The sequence below is a fragment of the Macaca thibetana genome, chromosome 17 (genome assembly GCF_024542745.1).
Source record: "Macaca thibetana thibetana isolate TM-01 chromosome 17, ASM2454274v1, whole genome shotgun sequence".
In the NCBI taxonomy this organism is placed as follows: Eukaryota; Metazoa; Chordata; class Mammalia; order Primates; family Cercopithecidae; genus Macaca; species Macaca thibetana.
In genome coordinates, this window is record NC_065594.1 from 70,987,182 (window position 1) to 70,998,793 (window position 11,612).

General features: G+C 36.4%; 1 long non-coding RNA gene across 1 annotated transcript; it reads right to left on the minus strand.

Annotated features, from left to right (window-relative positions):
* Positions 1 to 826: 826 nt before the first annotated feature.
* On the minus strand, positions 827 to 9,297 carry LOC126940794 (uncharacterized). Its single transcript, XR_007720921.1, has 3 exons — positions 9,151 to 9,297; positions 5,540 to 5,665; positions 827 to 877 (listed from the first exon to the last, which is right to left on the minus strand). It is a non-coding gene; the product is annotated as an uncharacterized LOC126940794 (long non-coding RNA).
* Positions 9,298 to 11,612: the final 2,315 nt, after the last annotated feature.

Consider the following 11,612-nt stretch of genomic DNA (forward strand, 5'->3'; position numbering starts at 1 on the left):
AGATAGTACACATGTAAATAACTTTTTCAACAAGATATCTTGATAAATCCACGTACCTAAATTATTTCCACTGGTACATCATTACTATATTTTTCAACATCTAATAAGCAAACATAAGATCTGAAAATGAGTTCTCCCTGCGTACTTGCATCTATTACAACGAATATTGTGTGTGGTTTGGGTTTTGGCTGAGATAATTGTGACGTATTTATAAAATTCATTCTAAAAAGTTTACATGCATGCTAGTGGCTATTAGTTAAAAGTAGGAATACATAGCACATGATGGTCTCTTCACAGAGTAATGTCAATAATACAGTTTAAAGATATTTCACAAATGCATTTAAAAGGTGTCAAATTATGTTTGTACTTTTGATCAGTTTAAATAGCATACATATCTTAAATCTAGGTTTTTAAGTCTTTTGTAAAGCTTCTTTTCTAAGAGAAGAGAGGCGCCTATTAATGGAAGATTTTTAATCATTTATAAATTAAAAAGCAGAAATGTTACACTGTCCCGTAAAAACCTACACATTCTATTTCTGTAAAATTTGCTTCTACCTATACGCCAAACTAACACTATTTGTCAGAAGAGATTATGGAAGAAATAATTAATTTTGAGAAAAAACTATTAGTGTGAACAAAATAATGCTACTTAAAAAGCAATTGCTTCATAATTAGAGCCATTCTGCACAAATCTAATTCATGTTTGTTGTTTTTGTTACACGTATACACAAAATTATCTTTGAAATGGACCACTTACCATCTCTTCCGACATTAACCCAACCAGCAGACTTGAGCCTAACATGAGAATTCAAACCAAATTCACCTCTTACCAGCTGTGTGACCTTGGGCAAGTTACATCACCCCTCAGTTTTCTCATCTGTAGAATGGATACGTTAATGAGAGTAACTACATCATAGCATTGCTGTGAGGGTTAAAACGAATCAATACAAAGAAATATTTAGAAGCATGCCTAGCACAGAGTGACATTATATATGTTTTTACTATTATTGTTATTCCCAGTCCACAGGAGGCACTCAGTAAATATGTGTTAAATTAAATGCCTCTGCCAAATAAAACAATACATAGCAGCCTCGATCAGATAAAATGACACAAAATATTCTCACATTTATTAAATACATAATTTCTGAGACAGAAATTCAGAAACTCTGTTCCAGAAACTGGTATTTACAAGGCCAGGAACCGTTTGTGCAGTGTTATCTGTAGGTCTCTGAGAACACCATATCCCTCCCACAAACTGTTTTAGGGCCTGAAGCCCAAACAGTACTCCCTTGGCTAAATCTTTGGAAGTCCTTTTAAAAGGCAATTTTTAAAAAGCAGAAGAGGTGGTGTTACATATTAAAACATAACCATTTAGGGCCGGGCACGGTGGCTCATGCCTGTAATCCCAGCACTTTGGGAGGCCGAGACGGGCGGATCATGAGGTCAGGAGATCGAGACCATCCTGGCTAACACGGTGAAAACCCATCTCTACTAAAATACAAAAAAAAACTAGCCGGGCGTGGTGGTGGGCGCCTGTAGTCCCAGCTACTCAGGAGGCTGAGGCAGGAGAATGGCGTAAACCCGGGAGGCGGAGCTTGCAGCGAGCTGAGATGGCGCCACTGCACTCCAGCCTGGGCGACAGAGCAAGTCTCCGACTCAAAAAAAAAAAAAAAAAAAAAAAAAGCCATTTAGAACAAGGTGAGGTGTATATGAACACCTACTGATACTTTAGTCGTACAGTTTATTAGATTAGTCAACTAGTTTTAGACACATTCCGTGGGATATCAGTGAAAGAACAAGGATACTAATGGGAGAGTTCTGGAAGGACTCTGTCATAAGGTGGGAGGAATAAATTGCCTGTTTAACATTTTTTCAGAGGCTAGTACACCTCTGTCATCTTAAAATGCCATCAATACTAGTTTAAACAAGAATTTTCAACCTCAGCACGTATGTGGTAGTGTGTCTAGCTTTTGAAGTCACTGACAAAAAGATCTGATAATGTTCCATGTTATGACACTTCCATTATCTCACAAAATAAAGACTTTCTTGCTTTAAAAAAAAAAAAAAAGTGGTTCCAGACTTCAAAGCAAAAGCTTGTCTCCACCTAACACTGAAGGTTTCATTTATACTGTGTGCTGAGTACAAACTGCAGTGCAAAAGTCAGCCTGGATCTGTCAGTGACACAATTAGGAAACCTGACATAGGGTCACCAGGACACAGACTGCTGCTATGTAAATTTAACCTGCTACATTCAAAGGTGGAGGAAGAACTTAGAAACTACTGTTGTGCTATAAGAAGCAAATGGCACCAATTTTCAGTACACACCTACTGAACTAATTCCAAAAATTCACAATCCCTCAGTATTACTTTGAGTTCCAGGATCTGGGTTAATACACTCAGGGCATGCGTTATAGCAGGGAATGAAGGTTGGAATATAAGTAGTATCCCATCTGATACTTCTATGGATTAACATTACATATATTTGGAGTGGTGGATCCATAATTAGCATTCTTCTCCCTCCTTCCCAAGATCAGATATGATAGACACAGGAGTCAGATTGATGGAAATGAATGCGCCACCTCTCTTACTGGAAGAAGCTAGCTCGGAGGACACATGGCAGGTGTGCTGACAGATGGCTTGCTGACACTCATGCGAATTGAACTTTCACACACACCCCTAACCCCAGGATATGGCAAGAAGCAAAGTCAACTCCACCAGTTATGGAAGAAAGCAGACCACAATTAATTTTCACTACAAGTAGGCAGTTTCCACCTCCCTCTGCCCTCAAGAACAAAAGGGAAAAAAATAAGTCAAACACACCACACCAGTTCCTTCTTTCACTAATGAATTAGAAAACGCATCCCTCCTCATATGAAGAGAGTCCAGGGATTTTGCTCTAGCATGTGGTTTTCAGCTGGGCTGCAGATAGACTCCACAGGAGACTTGAAGAAATGCAAGGAGATGCTCCTGGCATTTAGTAGGTGCGTGTCAGAGTTACCAAACATCCTGCAAAGCACACTACAGTCCCAGCCAATGTGGAACTCTACTGCCTAAAAGACAATAACATTCCTGTTGAGAGCACTTCTGGAGAGATTTCCACAGGAAAACACGAGGAAAAAGGAATGCATCACCCTAGCAGTATTGTAGGTGGGCATGTGTGTGTGCACATGCAAGTCTGCATCTTTGGGGACACAGCTAAGTGAATTCTTGCTCTGTCTCTTTTTTTTTTTTTTCTTTGAGATGGAGTCTTGCTCTTATTGCCCACACTGGAGTTCAGTGGTGCAATCTCAGCTCACTGCAACCTCCACCTCCCAGGTTCAAGCGATTCTCCTGCCTCAGCCTCCCGAGTAGCTGGGATTACAGGTGCCTGCCACCACGCCCAGCTAATTTTTGTATTTTTAGTAGAGACGGGGTTTCACCATGTTGGCCAGGCTGGTCTTGAACTCCTGACCTCAGGTGATTCCCCCGCCTCGGCCTCCTAAAATGATGGAATTACAGGCGTGAGCCACCGTGCCCGGCCAAATTCTTACTCTTTTTTAAAAATTTAAGGTGTAATTTATATTCAATAATAGTCACTGTTTTTAGTAAACAATTCTGAAACAATTCTGAGACTTTACTACCACCAAGATATAGAACAATTCTATCTCCTCCAAAATTCGCCCATGACTTTTGAAGAAAACTCCTCCTACCCCAACCCCTAGCCACTATTGATCTGCTTTATGTCCTCATAATTGTGTCTTTCCCAGAAGACCATATACATGGAATCATACCTTTGAATCTGGCTTCTTTCACTCAGCACAGCACATCCGAGATTCATTCATGCTGTTGCATGTATCAAAAATTCATTTCTTTTTATTGCTGAGTAATACCCCATTGTGTGAAGGTACCCCAATTTGCTTATTCATTCCCTAGTTGAGAGGCCATTCATGTAAACTTCTAACCTTTAGAGATTTTGATTGCAGGTAAGATAAATATCTTTCAAGAAGCCATGTCCAAAACTGAACTTGCTGAATCTCTCTCCATATTCTCTCTTGACACCTTTGGGAAACCATTCTGATTCAGGTGAGGTAACTCATTGAACACAGGTTTCTTGTACATGCTGCCATCATGTCATTTACTACGCTGTAATTGTCAATTTCTCCCAACAGGCTTGAATTCACTGAGGTAGGTGTAGTGTCTCATTTAATATTTTTTATCCAGGGCACAAGTACAAGGTTTGGAGCATATAGGGTGTTAATATTTATTGAATAAATGCTTGAGCAAATCAATGGCAAGTGAATGAAAACACTCTTATCTGTGTCTTATTTATGTATTTTTGAACCAACAATATATGCATCTGTGCAGAAGTCTATACTTGACTGTTGGTATCTAAGACGAACTCAAAGTTCCCCTCTGCTTTTCTCTCTACACCCTACACACGCACACACACACACCCCCACACCTACACACACTCACACCCAAGTAGAAATGTAGACTTCTAAGTACGTGATTGTTTCTTTTGCAGCCACATTACCCTCTAAGATTTACCAAGAAAAGATTTAAACAGAGACCAAGCCAGGTAGGTGTGGGTGTCTTATAATAACGTCGTCATAGGCAAGAAATGTTGGCACAACCAGGGAACTCCATCCTGGGCTCGATGGCCCTTAATTAAATAAGTCAAGCTGTCTCCTCTGCTCCTCCCCTCTAAGCCCGCGTCCAAATCTCAGCTCCCTGAATCATAGTACTGAGATGGCAGGAAAAGATAGAAAAGCTAGCAAGAACGTGGGGGTACGCCTCGAGCAGGGGCCAGGTCCCATGCAGAGACCGCCTCTGGGAGGCTCTTGCCTACCCTACAGCTCTGGAGAGAGAGTGGAAAAAGTCAAAGGGACACCCAAAACGTTTACCTCTCTCTTCACCGCATGAAAACTGGACCCCTGAGAATTGTGGCCGGAAAACAGACCCTTGCACTTAACCTGCACTTAATAAAGGACTGAGAAGGAGACAGAGAGAAAGAAGTGCCAGTTAGGGGTCAACAATCTAGTCTAACAATCTCATTTTGTAGATGAGAACAGCCTGTGGTCAGAAAACTTCTTTAGAAGTTAGAAAAGCTAAATTCTTGATCTCCTTCCATCGCTAATTATTAGTAATGAAACAATCTTGAGCAAGTCATTTAACGTTCCTGAACTTCATTAAGGAAAAGTCCCATATTCCATGCTTACCCCATCGATGCATTATTTCAATGAAACAATATATTAAAAGTACTTTGAAATATGTATGATATTATCATGTTTAGAGTGCTGCTATCAAACAACTCACTTGGGATAGCACTTAGAAATATCATAGATTCAAGGATAGACTATGCCTGGGACTGAAATGAGAAAACCTTGATGAAGCCTTGCCTTAGTTCTGTTACCAACTGGTTCTGTGATAACCAAAAGGAATCTTTCTCAGCCACTTATTTTTTTTCCGGGCATTAGACAGGAACACATAAATTTCATTTAAAACAGTGTAGAAAAATAAGTATTAGCCACATTTTATAGGGTGAGAAAATAAAACTTACAGTGGGTAAAACCTTTGCCCAGGAAACAAATTATAAATGGTAGCTTTGGGATTCAAATCTTGGTCCACTTGATATAAAGCTTGTATTCTTCCCATTATCAACATTTCTAGGCTGCAGTTATTTTATCTGAAAAGTAAAAATGAGAGAAGATTTGAAAATCTACATTATCCTTTACAGGTCAGAAATATTTTAACCTTTAATGATTCTAATTTTAAATTTTGTATTTCTCTCTTATATCCTCTTAATTACAGAAATTTTTTATTTTTCCCTTCTACTCATCATCTCAGTTCCTGATTTTATAACCATGGGTTACAGAAATTTTTCTAACTCAGTAAAGTGAGATATAAGTAGTTTAAGCTACTGCCTTCATCTTCACTCACCTATCACTTTAAAATATTTTGAAATTTCATGTAGTTCGTTTGGTCTTTATCTACAATTTTTCAAATGAGTTTAAGTAAATAATATAAACATATTGCTAAATCTATAAGACATGAAAGTAACTATTGCAAATGTATCTCCTAAAGAAAATCGTGAGCTTTTTTTAAGTTAGTTCATGTCTCACTGAATGAATATGACCAATAACTAGAATGAGTCTATACATTAACTGTAAAAAAAAATAAAAAATAAAAAAGTCTAATTTTCTAAGAGATATATTTGCAATAAAATTTTACTTTCATTTTTAATACCTATTTATAGATTTTAGAATGTATTTGTGTTGTTTACTTAAACTCCTTTTTAAATTTTTTAATGTCAACCAAAAAGAACTACATGAGCTTGTAATAAGTAGGTGGTAATAGAAGAGATCTTGATAACAATATCACTTACTTTGTAAATTTCTTCTGAATGTTATACCAAAATTGTATATTATCAGGAATGATTTTAATAGTATATCAATTAATAACTCAAATATTTTGTTTTTAATCATGTTGAAAGCAAATTTTGAAACCACCTGACCTGCAAATAATATTTTGCCCAGAATTTACTTTCTCAGTATCTGAAAAGTATCCCAGAAAAGCTTTACCAAAACTTAGCAAGTGGCTCTTAATTATAATGGTAGCTCTTTTACTTGGGGACACCTTTTTTTAAAGCAAGTTGTCAGAAAGGAGTTGACATAGAACTTTCAAAAAAGCTATCCTTGTTCAGGCACGGTGGCTCACACTTGTAATCCCAACACTTTGGGAGGCGAAGGCAGGTGGATCACCTGAGGTCAGGAGTTCGAGACCAGGCTGGCCAACATGATGAAACCCAGTCTCTACTAAAAATACAAAAATTAATGGGGCATGGTGGCATGCACCTGTAATTTCAGCTATCCAGGAGCCTGAGGCAGGAGAATAGCTGGGACCCGGGAGGCAGAGACTGCAGAGAGCTGAGATCGTGCCACTGCACTCCAACCTGGGCAACAGAGCAAGACTCTGTCTCAAACAAACAAACAAAAAAGCTATCCCTTTGAAAGGTCTGCCTGCAAAATTGGCTCATGACTGGCACCTGGGAACTTAGATTTTGAGTGGATTCCCACCACCATTAGATGATAATAATGGCTTATGATTTCTAAATTGTTTATGCAAACAATATGGCTTAGGCTGAACACCTGCTTTCTTTCTGGTAGTCTGGGATTTGGGTACATGACAGGCAGCAGGTACCTAGGTGATCAGCCCCCAGTAAAACCCTGGGCAGTGAGTCTCAAAGAAGCTTTTTGTGGCAAACAACAATTCCCAAGTGTTAGTGTCACTTGTTGCTGGAGGAATTAAGTGTGCCCTGGCTCCACTTTGGAAGCGTGTGCCTGGTTTTCTCAGGACTTCGCCTCATGCACGCTTTCCCTTTGCTGTTTGTGCTTGTACTTCCATTGTAAAATATTAAAGCACTGAGTACAACTATATGCTGAGTCCTATGAGTCATCCTACTAAATCATCAAATCTGAGGGTGGTCCTGTACCCCCAACATACATAGTATAGTCAGAAAAAGTTGGAAAAAATTAAAATATAGTTATTTCAACACACATTTTCCAATGCAATATTTTTATTATTTTTCATCTTAACTTTTGTAAAATATGCTTTCATATTTTGAAACCTTGAACTTGCATATTTTAGTTACTTCATTTATGGAACATTTTCACAATATAGCCTAAATGGCAAAATCATTCTTATTACCAAACAATTAGCCAAAGCTGACTAAGGAATAAATCATCTTGCAATATTAATTACTAGAGGTTATCTCATCAAAATTAAACCAAACGAGATCCAATATATTTATTTTATCCAAATGTATAATATTAGAAAAAAAGAAGAAAAACATACAGCTTCTCTTTACTTTATAATGAGATAAAATATAAAATTAATACATGATATATAGCTAAAATTAAAGGTATTAATAAAATTGAAAATATAAGTTATGGTATTCTTTGAAAAATGTTTATATGGAGAGATTGACATCCTGGATTCAATTTTATAGAATAACTGAATAAGAACCAACTATCAAATAAGAAATAATTAACTTTATACATCATGATCAAACTTTTCTAATGTACCAATGAAAGAGAAAAGAATATAATGTTAAAATGAATCCATCCATGAGCTAGCATATAATTTTAGACTTTGTCTATAGGTGGCAAAAAAATACTAAATATATAATACAATGAAATAAGATGAGGCTACAATTGCAATAAATATTTCACAGTATGACTTATTTTGAACTTGAAAGAAATCATAATAAAGTTTTATCTTGGACTTTTAGCCAATGTATCATGAAAAATTTAATAGTCCTTGAAAATATTCCAGTTAGAGTTAAAAAGTCAATATGAATAATCTGTTTTGCTTTGACTTTTTGAAAGTACTTTTGAAAGTTTTCCAAGGGTGAATTTTGAGAACAGTGAAAAAGAATAGTTTATGATTACATATACGAGAAAAATATTTTTATTGCTCAGTACATCTTACTGATATTTACTTAGCTGTGTTTTAATCTCCTTCAAGAGTAATGCATTTTGTACAATAGGACAAAAGAGGAATGAAATAAAACAAAACAAAACTTTTGAATAAAGGTTTTGAATAAAGGCCATTAATCCCACAGTGCAATTCTACCAAATACCTGAATCCAGAAGATCCCACACAAATCAAACTACCCTGCTGTCTGACGCCATGCTATATGCTTAAGAGAACACGTATGGAGAAAGAACAATGAAAATCTCTGATGGTTTCTTGTGCATTGATCAGTTGTCAAAAGTTAAAGGGGTCATTCCTTTAACTTTTCGTTTTAGTATTGAGGGTGCCTAAAGCACCATGATAAAATTTGGGGTATGGTAGGGTGCCTTTCTTTGATGAAATGGAAGAATTATCGCAAAAACTGTCACAGATTAATTTTAGAAAAGAAGTCATATAAAGGTGGAGAATCTGAAAAATATTCCTTAAAACATCTGGGTTCCCTTACCCCTTAGAAAGTTTTCTTACACTCCCAGAATTAACAGGTCAATCCCAGTTTGAAGATCACTAGTGATAAAAATTTTTCCTGAATATCCGTAAGATTTCTTTCTGACTTAATTCCCAGGTCTAGTTGCAAGTGGAAAAATGTTATGGGTAATATATGATAAACTTGGAAATGAAGGCGTTCACTTAACTCACATGCTAGGCTTTCTTTCTAATGATGCTTTCTGTGGTTCTTCTTTGTAGGATTCCATACCACCCCAGCTCCAACTTGCCAGCCATTTTTAGTGTGTCTTGTCAGTCTAGGTAGCAGCTCTATTAATCCACTGATGACCGTAATGTGATTTGCCTTGTTCAAGAGATAACAGCATTATTAGATATAGGGTCTTTAACAGCAAAAATATACACCCGAATATTATTGCAGTATTATTATTTGTATTTCTAAATCTTATTATAAATAACATTATAAAATCCACATAAATATATGCATGTGCAACTTGGAAAAAAAGTGAGATTTTGTGTTTATTATGTTGAAACTTAGATTCTTTCATAGAAGAACTCATGGAACTTAGATAAAAGAAAAAACTTGAGAGCTACTGGTTTAGGAAATAGAAAGCCAGTTTGGCAATAACCAGTCATTCTACTTTCTTCCCTTGGCCAGTGATCGCTAAATTTTAAATCATGATTTTTCTGTACTTTAATCAATAATTATTTCAGGCTAGAAATGAAGTGTATTATTATTATTATATTTCTAATAATATGCAATAATAAGGCTAGACAATCATCTGGCATCCAGAATTAGCATGATCCGTCTCTAAAATGGTTGATGCAGTGAAATAAATGAAGTAACCTAAGTGAGTTTACACAGAGATGTACTTACGTATCTAGAAATAAAACCCAAAACCAATTTTGGTTCAGTCATTTATCATCCCACCAAACCACAATTCCCTCTTCTATATTGTTTAGGCTCTTTGAACCACCAGTCCTTCAAAGTGACGTATTTGAAATAGATTTCAGAAATTGACTTTCACTTTGTTCCTCATATGTGATATTTTGAGCATGACTAGTAATGGCAGAGAAAGAAAAGAAAATGAAAGAAAAGAATAGAAAAGAAAAAAGAGAAAAAACTGTTATTGTGAAAAATCTGGACACACGAGACTATCATGTTAGGTAGATTATTACATATAAAAATAACCCTACTAAAAGAAAGAAATAGACTCATTACTGCTTACAACATCCTAATATTACATTATATATATACACACACACACACACACACATACATATACATATACATATATATATATATATATATATATATATTTTTTTTTTTTTTTTTTTTTGAGATGGAGTTTTGCTCTTGTTGCCCAGGTTGGAGTACAATGGCACAAATTTGGCTCACCACAACCTCTGCCTGCTGGGTTCAAGTGATTCTCCTGCTTCAACCTCCCGAGTAGCTGGGATTACAGGCATATGCCATCATACCCAGCTAATTTTGTATTTTTAGTAGAGATGGGGTTTCTCCATGTTGGTCAGGCTGGTCTTGAACTCCCAACGTCAAGTGATTCGCCCGCCTCAGCCTCCCAAAGTGCTGGGATTACAGGCGTGAGTCACTGCACCCGGCCACATTATCATATTTCTTTTAAGAAAGCTTGCTATACTAACAAGTTTATCCACATAAAACAACAAAGTTAGCACCACTGACAAATAAAACTGATAATGTTTAAATAAATCTCTGATAGATTACTAAAAAGGTCTAGAAAACAACTTTCTATTTAGTTTATATTTATAATTTGATCAAATGCAGCCTATGTAAAGGAACTATTATGTGTTTCTGTGCATCACCATAATTCAGCTATAAAGCAAATGAAACTGGGAAAAACTATGCATTCTACTGGAATTTTATTTCACTTCTTTTGCTTTATTAAGCACACTCTTATCTGGCTTTTTAGGAACCAATTCTTTATCCAGGATGGCAGTTTCAGGAAATGATGTATAAAGTTTCTGCGTATCTCTTGCTTAAAATTCCAACTGGACACTTTTACAGTTTCTAAAGGATAATTCAGACCAATCTTATGCACAATACTGTGCACTTTTTTCAAAAGAACTGATATTTATGTGCTTTGCCAATTTCTCAGAAACCACAACTATCTGAATCTCTATGAAATAAATAGGGAAAATTTATGAAACCATCCACATTTTATCTACAAAGTCAAATGAAAATATTATGGAAACCCTGGGATGTATAGAAAAGTTGGGAACTGTGTAGGAAGAAAGGTTGGTGAATTTACTTGAACTTCTTTTTCTTGCAAATATCCAATGGCGTCAACACACGGTGGGTATGCAGATACTAAATAAGCTGAGAAAACCTCCAAATATTTGAAATTCACATATTTCCTCAGCCCTAAGTTCCTCTGAGAATTGTACTTAGCTCAGAAATGCTTGGGAATGCAGCTCCTAATTCCCCCTGAAGAGAAGTTTCTTTCCATTTTGATTTTCTCAGCCACAAACTAATCATTCTTAATTGTTCCCAGCTGTGATTCCTTCTCCCAGCGGTTACTTCCTGCTGGTACCCAAGTAGTACAGAATCCTGCAATTTTGTTAAACTCCAATAAATACATGGGAGTTTTGTGGAACCTAATTCATGATACAAGATTTCA